This window comes from Myotis daubentonii, chromosome X, assembly GCF_963259705.1.
Source record: "Myotis daubentonii chromosome X, mMyoDau2.1, whole genome shotgun sequence".
Classification (NCBI taxonomy): domain Eukaryota; kingdom Metazoa; phylum Chordata; class Mammalia; order Chiroptera; family Vespertilionidae; genus Myotis; species Myotis daubentonii.
Window position 1 is genome coordinate 32,060,986 of NC_081861.1, and position 9,216 is coordinate 32,070,201.

Consider the following 9,216-nt stretch of genomic DNA (forward strand, 5'->3'; position numbering starts at 1 on the left):
AGAAACTTGAGTGTTTCCATCTCACTGATTTTTCTTTTCAGTTCTTTAATAAAAGTTTATTAATTTCAGAGAGAAAGGGAAAGGGAGAGAGAGATAGAAACCTCCATGATGAGAGAGAATCATTAATCAAGCCCATAACCTAGGTATATGCTCTGGCCAGGAATTGAACCATGACCTCCTGGTTCATAGGTCGACTTAGCCACACTGGCTGGGCTCACTTTCAGTTCTTAATTTCACACTCTGTCCTTGCTATAATTATTGTAGCGCAAAAAGCTAACAGAGAGACGTGGGCAGAAGCATCAGGTTTGTGATTTGTTACAATATTATCATCTTCATACTGTTTTGCATGTGTATAGTTAGCACTTTGACTCATTTCTGTATTTTCCCTTCCATTCTCTCAATTATCTCTCTCCTGACTAAGGGAGAAAGGTCTGGAGTAACCAAACCCTTTGAATCTCAGTTTGTTAATCTGTAAATTATAGACAATAACTGTACCCTGGAAGGTATTCAGTAAATATTAGCTATTTACTCCCTAAATTTACCCTGAGTTTTACAGAATAAGAGATTTCCACTAAGAGAGGTGAAGGCATTTTCCCTGTGAATGACAGAGTTACCTACTCAACAAGTGTACCCACTCTTTTGCCTATGTACTATTTGAAGCCAAATGAATGGGATGAGGGAGAAAAACTGGCTTCCTTGGAAGTTATATTGTATAGAGCATGTCCCCTATCATAATGTAATCATAATGTAATTGTTCAATTTTGACGTGAGATGTAGAAGGCAAAGTTGCTCAGGGAGTTACAGGAGGATTGTTAATAACATATCCCTACTCTCTGACAGGGGTGCTGAGGCTAAAGATGTTTTTTTTCCACTCATTTATTTATTTAATACATATCCACAATTCCAAAATCTGAAGTCTATAAACCACGTTTTGTGTGTGTGTGTGTGTGTGTGTGTGTGTGTGTGTGTGTGTGTGTGTTTTAATGTGGCCACAAACTCACTTAACAGCAAAAAAATGTTCTAAATATAGGAGGCCTTTTGTATTCTTTATTAATCCAACTTAGAGTTAGGGACCAAGGTCTTCTAAAGGACATGAGCCTTTAAACCTAAGGCCTAAAAATGGCTAACCAGCCCCTCCAAAGTGAATGTGGCTTTGCCTATGAGTATATCAAATAATGCCTTACCATATTGTAGGGCTAGGGTCAAGTTCTGAAATGTGTGAGAGAGTCCAACTTGGTGTACCACCTGCCCGCTTTCAGTGGAACTATCTTTTTAATTGTTCATGCTTAATGTAAGACCTGATCCATGCTGTTCAGGTGACCAAGTGACCATCAATTACAGACCTTCCCTGGCAGTGGGCCATGCTCCCTCCCCTCTCTTGTAGGTAATTGATGGGCTGAAGCGATTAAGGGTGATATGCTACATTGCAACCATCATTCCCATCACCAAGAAGACATGAGCACACAAAGCATTCTCAGTTCTTAATTGATAATTCTCATGAGTTGTCCAGACAGGGGCCATTTATATATTTGGCGCCCTCATTTTTCTTTTCTCCCTGGGGTTAGGTGCTGCAGCTGCTAGGGCCATTAGCCCCTTGTTCCTGTTGGTGAGTTCTGCCGTATAGCTTGCTAATTTGTCAGAACAAGAGCTTCAAACACATAGTGGATAGTAGGATAGGACAGGCAGGACAGGAGGGTATCTGGGAACCAGCAGTACCCACTTGGTAAGGCAGAGGCTTTGGGGCTGACCTCACTGTCGGTATAGGAACAAACTGAACTAGGCTGGTGGTAGGATAGCAATAAGAATTATAATACCATCAACTCAGTTATTATTATCATTAGTGTTGTAACTGTTATCATACAACTAGCATTGCTTGAACACCTACTCTGCACTAAGGACTTCACATTCATTATTTCATTGAATGGTTGTAAGAATCTTGTGTGGTATGAACCATCACCCCTGTTTTGTCCAATGCTACACAGATAAAGTGTTGCAGAGCCTGGATTCAAATTCAAGTCTGTTTCTGTCCAAAGCACATGATCTTTTAACTAGACCAAACTGCTCATTTGGAAAAGTATCATGCGGTGGACGTATTGTGCTTGAAATTCTCTGGAAGCAGAATTGGTTTGAGGGCCAGAATAGCTGCCCAAGGCATAAGGATATAAGGGGTATTGACACAGCACTGGGAAATTTGGAAGTGTGGAGCCAATTAACTCAGGGTTCCACGTGTGAACCTATATAATATTGGCTCCATGCCATTTAAGCAGAAAGAGACCTTGAAAGAAAATGAAAGCAACCCCTTACCATATTTAAGATATATACTATCTGTTGAGCAATTTTGCAATACATGTACAAGTTGCATGAAGCATGAGAGGCCTGCCACCAATCCTCAGAATAGTCAGTGCCTAAAGTGACAGTAGCAGTCAGCTGAAAACCTGAAATGAGGATAAACATGGTTTAGTGCTGTGTGCCAGAAATTAGTGAGTTATTTTCCTGTCTAAGTCGTAGACGCTTTAAAAAATATGTATATATTTTTATTGACTTCGGAGAGGAAGGAAGAGGGAGAGAGAAATAGAAACATCAGTGATGAGAGGGAATCATTGATCGGTTGCATGCCCCCTACTAGGGGATTGAGCCCACAACCTAGGCATGTGCCCTGACCAGGAATTGAACCCTGACCTGGTTCGTGGGTGGACATTCAATCACTGAGCTGCACTGGCTGGGCTTAAACACTTTTTTAATATGTCTCACAATGAATTTTCTGGTTCAGAAAATGGCATTTAATATATCCTTTATTTTATTAATAGAAAACCAGTTGTTTGTTTTCACATTTCTTTATGCTATTTTCCTTTCCCTTCTTCCCTTCTGCTCTCTGCCCTCCTCTCTCTCCCCCTCATCCTTCTAGCTTTTCCTTCCCTGCTCCCCTCCTCTTCCCCTGCACTTTCATAGCAGTGTGCCTCAGCATTGCAGCCACATTATTAGTTGCAGGTGCTACTTAATTCTTACGTATATGACCTTGGGCATCTCCATTTTGGAAAATGGGAGCCGTTTCCTGCCAGGGCAGTGGACAACCCCTACTGTATGAGTCTTACAGAAGAAAAAAGGCCATAAGCATGGAAAGAAAACGTGTTCTTGGAAAAGGGGCCGTTAGGTCCTCCAGTAGCATTCTGCCTGTCACAAAGCAAGGCTTTGATGGTGTTAATGGAAAACATGTGTCTTGCATGTTGCTTAAGGTGAAGCCCTACATCTTGATGTTTCTCTTTCCTTCCTCCACTCTCAACCCAGTTCCCCCAGGGATCTTGACTTGTCAGTAGATCATGATCTTAAAATCTTTATAGCCACCCATGTGGGCAGTGCAACTGGCAAAATGTCAGGCAGTCTGTGTTAGCATCCTAGTGTCATATAGCACACTGAGTGAAGTCATGACACAGGGAATATAAGTGATCCTGGTACATGAAAGCTGGGAAAGACTGTAGGAGCCCATACATTACAAAACCGATTGAGAACAGAATCATAAATGTTTAGAATTAAGAGGACTCTTAAAAATCATTAATATAACTTCCTCCTTGTACAAGCGGGAGACAAAAGCCCAGAGAGGGAAGGGGTTTACCAGATTTATGTAATGAATGTCTGTGGTAAGGTAGGCCCTAAGCCAGTGATGGCGAACCTTTTGAGCTCGGCGTGTCCTCATTTTGAAAAACCCTAACTTAACTCTGGTGCCGTGTCACATATAGAAAATTTTTGATATTTGCAACCATAGTAAAACAAAGACTTATATTTTTGATATTTATTTTATATATTTAAATGCCATTTAACAAAGAAAAATCAACCAAAAAAATGAGTTCGCGTGTCATAGGTTCGCCATCGCTGCCCTAAGCCCTGGTGTCCTCTCAAAGGAGTGTTACCGTAGATAATACACAGGCCCCAGGAGAATTGAATGTAACTATTTCCTTAAGTAGCAGCAATTAAAGCCCAGTCCCCTGAATGTTCTTGCCACTTGTATGCTCTGTGTTCTCCTTAGATCAAAATGTGATGTAAGTAACTCAGTGATCTAGCTGGGAAATGGCTTTGATGTGGAGGATTATTCTAGAATTCAAGTATATGGGACTCAGACAAATATAGCTCTTTCTGCTTTTAAACTGCCATGCCTTACTACAAAGGAGTGGGGAAAGTTTAAACATAAATTGTTTGCTGGTATTTGCGATATTAATGGAATAGAAAAAAAGCAATATTAATAAAGGCAGTGGCAATGTGGACAGAGACCTGGCTCCACACTTATTGATTTGTCTCTGAAACCCTGCAGATAATAGGAGAAATGGCATTTATCTGACATGATCTTGTTTCATTACTGGGGCTCTTTTCCTCTATATGCTTTAGTTTGTTACTTCAAGGAAGACTGAGTACTCTTGGCTGTTATGTGGCAGGCTATTTATGTTAATGAAGAGAATTACAATTGTTCTTTTTATTCCAAGTATTCTTTAAAAATTTCAGGATGAGTGTTTTGGCTTGTTAGGTTCACTGAATGTATAAAGGACTCTTATAACTCAATAATAAAAAAAGATACATTACACAATTAAAAATAAATAAATGGAGCTGGTGGGGGATTTCAGACTGAGCTCTCCAAGTACTTCATTTTAGAGAGGAGGGCCAGGATCCAGAGTGACTTTTTCAAGGTCACACAATAAGTTAGTGCTGAGCCAGGGTTAAAACTCAGATTTTATGGCTCCTAGATGCTCATTGATGTAAAGCAAGTATTTTCTCAGCTTTTTTGAAAATAGGTTGTCATGTGATATTGGGTTCTATGATTATATTGCACAATGCGTTTCTGGAACACTGTTTAGATTCAGATGTAGTATCTAATCCTGAGTCTATTACGGACTTGTTGTGGCACCTTGGGCAAGTCACTTAAATTCTCTGGGTCTCACTTCCCTCACGTGTCAAAATAGTAAACTAATACCTGCCCTACCTATCTCACCAGATTCTTAGAAGTCTCAAACAAGATGGTGGGTAAGAAAGTGCTTTGCAAAGTATAAAATGTTGTTTGGACATGATTACAGTAGTCTTAATGCCTTTAAAGTACCTCCAAAATAAATTAATAAATAAACAAACAAAAAAATAAAGTGCCCCTAGAGAAATGTTGCTTTCAGTAACGACAGACTGCTTGTTTTTAGGGCCACCTTATGACTTTTGTGAGCTCTAGGCACTTTTCCCTTCATGAATTTGTTCCTCTATAAAGTGTATTAAATATTGTGTTTTATGACTACATAGGTATAATGATGGGCATATTAAAATTACATTTTAAAACACCTTATTCAACCTAAATTTTTATTTTGACTTATTTTTAAAATTAACATATTTTTGTGGGCCCCTAAAACTACTGTGGGCCTTAGGCACAGTGTCTACTGTGCCTAATGAATAAGTCAGTCCTTCTGGTTTGGATCAACTCTTTAACTGAGAACAACAAAAAAGATGTTCAAAATATAAATAAATCCATTTTAAGACACTAGAGAACAAACTGGCAGGGAAGAATTAATAGATCAAGATGAAGAGAGGAGAGAAGCCCAGAGAGGTGAACCCAACATTCCATGCCACATTTCCTCTCAACATCTTTCAATTGTTTTTGGTTATTTTTATTGAATTTACTGGGGTGACATGGTTAATAAAACATACATGTTTTAGGTATACAATTCTACAATACATAATCTTTATATTGTATGGTGTGTTTACCACCCTAAGTCAAATCTCCTTCTATCACCATTTAACCCCACTATATCCTCCTCCACCTGTCCCCCCTCCCCGCCAAGTCCCTTCCCTCAGCAATTAATACAGTGTTGTCTGTGTCTATGAGTTATTTTTCTATTTTTTCTTTTATGTTCAATCCCTCCTCCCCACCACCCAACCCACAACCCACAACCCTGGCAGCTGTCATTCTGCTCTCTATGAGTCTCTCTATTTTGCTTGTTAGTTCATTAGATTCCTCATGTGAATGAAATCATATTGTAAATGTCTTTGACTGGTTTCTTTCTTTTAAAAAAATATATTTTATTGATTCTTTTACAGAGAGGAAGGGAGAGGGATAGACAGTTAGAAACATCGATGAGAGAAACATCGATCAGCTGCCTCCTGTACACCCCCTACTGGGGATGTGCCTGCAACCAAGGTACATGCCCTTGACTGGAATCGAACCCGGGACCCTTGAGTCTGCAGGCTGATGCTCTATCCACTGAGCCAAACCAGTTAGGGCTGACTGGTTTATTTCACTGAACATAATCTTCTCCAGGTCCATCCATGCTGTTACAAAGGGTAAAATTTCCTTTTTTATGGCCAAGTAGTATTCCATTGTGTAAATATATCACAGTGTGTTTTTTTTATAGCATATTTGTATTGATTTCAGAGAAGAAGGGAGAGGGGGAAAGAGATAGAAGCATCAATGGTGAGAGACTCATTGATTGGCTGCCTCCTGCATGCCCCCTACTGGGGACCAAGCCCGCAACCTGGGCATGTGCACTTTACCAGAATCAAACCAGGGACGCTTTAGTCCACAGGCCTACACTCTATCCACTGAGCCAAACCAGCTAGGGCTAGCACAGCCTTTTTATCCCCTCATCTACTGATGGACACTTGGGCTGCTTCCAAATCTTGACTGTTGTAAATGCTGCAATGAACATAGAGGTTCATATATTCTTTTGAATTTGTGTTTTGGGTTTCTTTGGATATATATTCCCAGAAGTGGAATTGCTGGGTCATAAGGCAATTCCATTTTTATTTTTTACATATAAATATCATACTTTTATTCATTTTTAATTTTTTGAGGTAACCACTTTCCACAGTGGCTGTACCAGTCTGCCTTCCCACTAACAGTGCACAAGGGTTCTCCTTTCTCCACATCCTCACTTCTTGTTTGTTGATATATTGATGATAGCCATTCTGACAAGTGTGAGGTGATATCTCATTGTAGTTTTAATTTGCATTTCTCTGATAATTAGTGATGATGAGCATTGTTTCATATGTCTATTGGCCATCTGTAGGTCCTTTTTGTCCTCTTTGGACACCTGTCTATTCAGGTTCTTTGCCCATTTTAAAAATTGCATTGTTGTTGATTTCGGTGTTGAGTTTTATAAAAGTTCCTTATAAAATTTGAATATTAATTCCTTATCAGATGTATCATTGGTGAATATGTTATCCCGTTCAGTGAGTTTTCTTTTCATTTTTTTGATGGTTTCCCTTGCTGTGCAAAAACTTTTTAGTTTTATATAGTCCCATTTGATTATTTTTTCTTTTGCCCAAAGCAATATATCAGAAAAAAATATTGCTATAAGAAATCCAGTATTGGACGATCATGGCAGCTCGAACCGGTCAGAGGGTCCTGAGAAAGGTGGTCTCGGGCTCGGGATGTCATCCAAAGTCGCCGGTAGCAGCTGGACCCCCAGTTTCGGCACAGTGGCCTACACGGAACGTCAGATACTTAGCTTTCTGTGGTATACTGATGAGCAGAACTCTTCCACTACATACCTCAGTTTTGCCCAAGGAGATATATGCAAGAACTTTCTTCAAAATTGCTGCACCGTTAATAAACAAAAGAAAGGAGTATTCAGAGAGGAGAATTATAGGATACTCTATGCAGGAAACGTATGATGTAGTAGCAGGAATGGAAGATTACAAACATTTTGTTCCGTGGTGCAAAAAATCCAATATAATATCCAAGAGATCCGGATACTTCAGAACACAATTAGAAATTGGATTTCCACCTGTAGTGGAGCGCTATACATCTGTAGTAACCATGGTGAAACCACATTTAGTAAAGGCATCCTGCACTGATGGGAAGCTTTTCAATTATTTGGAGACTGGCGTTTTAGCCCAGGTCTGCCTGGCTACCCAAGGACTTGTACCTTAGATTTTTCAGCAAGTCATATCACAAAGCCCTTCATTTGTTCCAAATATCAGGTGAAGTTGGTAAAAAAGGAATAATCCATTTATTAGAGCCCATTAATATGCCATTATTAATAATCTTATTCATATAGCAATTACTGAAAACCGCTTTTTTAAAATCTTAAATTTTTGAGTATTGAATTTTTTTCTCTACTAATTTTATAAGAAAGAATATTAATGAATCTTTCTATTGTATTTCTTGAGACCTTGAATAACAATTCCTTCTCTACTTTCTAATTTTTACAAGTCCATAGGTTATAAGATTTATGCTGACTTTACTGCCAGTTTAATAGCTTAACACCAAATGAAATTTACACATTGATCTGCATCTTATGATGCAGAAATAAAGTGCAAAAGGAACAAATATGTTTTTAGAATCTAAGGACTGAGGTATTTTCTTGTTCACATCACCTTAGTTATAGCACTGTGGCTTTTTCTTTGCCAACAGAATATATTTGCTGTTTATATTTGCAACTCAGGCATTACATTTTAAGAAATGGTCATAATATTAATGGTCATAATTTCTACATGCTGTTCTCAGCTCTTGAATTGCTTTCATTAAAATATTAGTGGACATTAATGGGACAGTTAGGGACATTTGAATTAGACCTGTTTAGATTAAATAACAGCATTATCATCTAATAATATTAACTCCCTCTGTTAATTTCTGGTTTTAATGCACTGTGGTTATAGAATACATTAAAACAGGGGAATCTGGTTGATGGGTTTATGAGAAATCTTTGTACTGTTTTTGAAACTTTTTTTAAATCTTAAATTATTTCAAAATGAAAAATTAAAAGTTCTAAAAGTTAGTAGCAATTTGGTCCTTAAAATACTACTTCTCAAAGCTTACCTGAGTTCTCTCTTGAGGGGATATAAGTTCACTGCCCACTTTGACATTGAGCCACCTACCCCATCTGTTTGGTGGATCAGTCTTACCTCCTTGCTGCTACTTCCCAGGTGAGGGAGATTGCTTCTCTTCCTTATTTCCTACTGGGAGGTAGGTAGATCTAAAAGGGACCCCTTCATAGGAAGCCAGAGTAATAAACATGGTATTCAGCAAAGACTTTTTCCGTTTTTTAAACTTAATAAAAGCTGGCTTTGCCTTGAAAAAAAATCCAGTATTTTACTGCTTATGTTTTCTTCTAGGATTTTTATGGTTTTAAGTCTTACGTTAAATCTTTAATAATTTTTGAGTTTGTTCTTGTATATGGTGTAAGAAAGTAGTCTAATTTCATTTTTATATGTATCTGTCCAATTTTCCCAACACCATTTATTGAATAGGCT

At 38.5% G+C, this 9,216-nt stretch overlaps 1 pseudogene; it reads left to right on the plus strand.

Annotated features, from left to right (window-relative positions):
* Nucleotides 1-7,338: 7,338 nt before the first annotated feature.
* Nucleotides 7,339-8,691, plus strand: LOC132224090 (coenzyme Q-binding protein COQ10 homolog B, mitochondrial-like; annotated as a pseudogene).
* The last annotated feature ends 525 nt before the right edge of the window (nt 8,692-9,216 follow it).